We start from the raw sequence: 2,833 nt of genomic DNA, 5'->3' as shown, positions 1-2,833 counted from the left end.
AGAGGGCCAAAGAGTAAGCAGATTCATGAGTCACACGAGCCCCTGGAATACTTCTACTGAAGAGTTCTTTCACTCTTCCGAGGCATCTCTGTTTGCTCTCTCACAGCAAGAACTCTCACATCAAGAAAATGCATGTAGGCATCTGAAGCCCAGCCTGACACAGAAGATTAGCAGTAGGAAGGAGGGCAAGTGTAGCCCCAACTTGTCCCTTTAGCTGGGATTGGACTATGGGAACAGGTGGTAAAAACCTGCTCTTGGACCTGCTTCATCACAACCAGATCAGAAAGTCTAAAATAGCCCAGTTCTGTTGTTGATCCATCCACGCACATGCCCAGTTTCCTGCAGGGTGCTCGACCCCTCCTGTGGGTATTTTACCTTTACAGGAGCAAACTCTCACACGCAAGCTCCACGGAAATCCTGGCAGCATCTGGGAGGAGAGTGAGCATGGCTGAGGAGAATCCCCTGCATGGTTCTTACATCAATACAAATCCTGGCCAGACTGCTTGTACAAGAAGGAGTGAAAGAATTGTATATAGTGTGTGGTTTATTGCCTCTCGAAAATTGCTGTAATAGAAAATAAAGGAGAGAGCTGCATTTTGCATAAATGTTCTTCTGGAAAAGTTTTATAGTAAACAAAACAAAACACACCTAAAATGAATAGATTTTGCTCTGTGCAATCAATACAATTGTAAAACGAAATTATGTATTCTTAACTCAAAGAATATTGAAAAAGAATTCACAGCAATGGCAATGGGGTTAAAGAGGACTTTGAGGTTCAGACTAACTTAGTAATAGAATGGTACATGACATAGAAAACAGTAAAGAAAAAACTACACCAAAATTCAAAGGTGAATATAAATTTGAGACATTTCCTAAAATATAGAAAAATAGGCCAGGGAAGCAAAAGTAATCAGCGAGAAGGTAACGCAAGAGAGCAGCAAGATATCCGAGATTAGGGATCATGAAGAAGAAATAAGAACAGAAGGGAAACAATAAAATGATCTAGATGTATTAGAAGACAAATTTTCTGATATGAAGATAAAATTCACAGAATCACAAATGACTTATAGTGGGCCCAGGAAAATTAAAGAAACAAAGCCAATACCTATATATATGCTGGGAAAAGTTATAATAATTATTCTTATTGTATTTAAAAAACCCAGCTTATGAGTATGTGGGAGCATTCAGCCCCCTGCACTACCCGCCCCCCCCCCCCCCAGGGCTGTTATTACAAAGAAATACTAGGCTTTCTTCGGTCAATTTATTATGCTAACTTCATAAAAACCTGTATTTTCTTTGTAAAATGGAAATACGCATTTATAAGTAAATATTACTAAAAGGCACACAGAACTGGAAAAATAATGGCAGGCTATATGATGGACTAAAAGCTGGATCCAGAGCAGCAATCTTTACAAGGCACTGGGGATAACAAACGTCTTACTAAAAACGTAGAAGTAAAATGCTGGAAATCACAACAGGAAAAATACAAATGTCAATTATTTAGCAAGCCCTCAATAAATGCTTTTAAATAAAGGAACGAATAAACAAAATATTGGCAATAAATCTGGCACAAAATAGGCACTCAATATATACTTTCAGTACAAAATGCATAAATGATATATACCCTGGCAGTAGATCTAAAAACTGCAAAATAAAGCAGCAAAGGAGACAAAAAACGTGTATATGTTAATGTCCAATGCTAGTAGAAGTGAGAAAAAAATGACATCCTCATACTTTACTTTTGAGAATATAATTTATTAAAATATATTTAGAAAAAATAAAAATATAGGGGCGCCTGGGTGGCACAGCGGTTGAGTGTCTGCCTTCGGCTCAGGGCGTGATCCCAGCATTCTGGGATCGAGCCCCACATCAGGCTCCTCTGCTGGGAGCCTGCTTCTTCCTCTCCCACTCCCCCTGCTTGTTTCCCTCTCTCGCTGGCTGTCTCTATCTCTGTCGAGTAAATAAAATCAAATCTTTAAAAAAAAAATAAATAAAAATAAAAATATAGAGATAAATTTATATTTATGCAAATTTTATACTTCCTTAGATGTCATTAATTCCATTTATTTTATAGAGATGCATATGAAAGCATTCAGCGGAAGATAATTTATAATAAATTAAAATTAGGAAAAATTTAAAAGTCAAATAATGGGAAATTGTTTTAAAAAACTCTTGTGTATGGGGCACCTGGGTGGCTCAGTCATTAAGCGTCTGCCTTTGGCTCAGTCATTAAGCGTCTGCCTTTGGCTCAGGGCGTGATCCCAGAGTCCTGGGATCGAGCCCTACATCGGGCTCCCTGCTCCTCCGGAAACCTGCTTCTTCCTCTCCCACTCCCCATGCTTGTGTTCCCTCTCTTCGCTGGCTGTCTCTCTCTCTGTCAAATAAATAAATAAAATCTATAAAAAACAAAAAACCCCACAACTCTTGTGTAGTCAGAGTTTTAGAAGGATACTTAAAGGTATTGAAAAATCTTGGGGCCCCTGGGTGGTGCAGTTGATTAAGTTTCCAACTCTTGGTTTTGGCTCAGGTCATGATTTCAGGGTCGTGAGATCGAGCCCTGTGTTGGGCTCTGTGCTCAGCTTGGACTCTGCTTAAGACTCTCTCCTCTGCACCCCACCCCCCCAATCCCATGCTCTCTCTCTCTCTCTCTCAAATAAATAAATCTTCAAAAAAAAAGAGATATTGAAAAATCTTCACAAAGTAATATTAAATGAAAAATTAAAGTAGAAGGAGAAATACCTTCATGTTATTTGTATTTACATCTGGATCATGGGATTACTGTTGGTTGTGTTCACACTTAAGTTTCTTTGTGTCTTTCAGTAATGAACATAGT

The sequence above is a fragment of the Ursus arctos genome, unplaced genomic scaffold (genome assembly GCF_023065955.2).
Source record: "Ursus arctos isolate Adak ecotype North America unplaced genomic scaffold, UrsArc2.0 scaffold_18, whole genome shotgun sequence".
Taxonomy (NCBI): domain Eukaryota; kingdom Metazoa; phylum Chordata; class Mammalia; order Carnivora; family Ursidae; genus Ursus; species Ursus arctos.
This window is presented reverse-complemented; position numbering follows the sequence as displayed.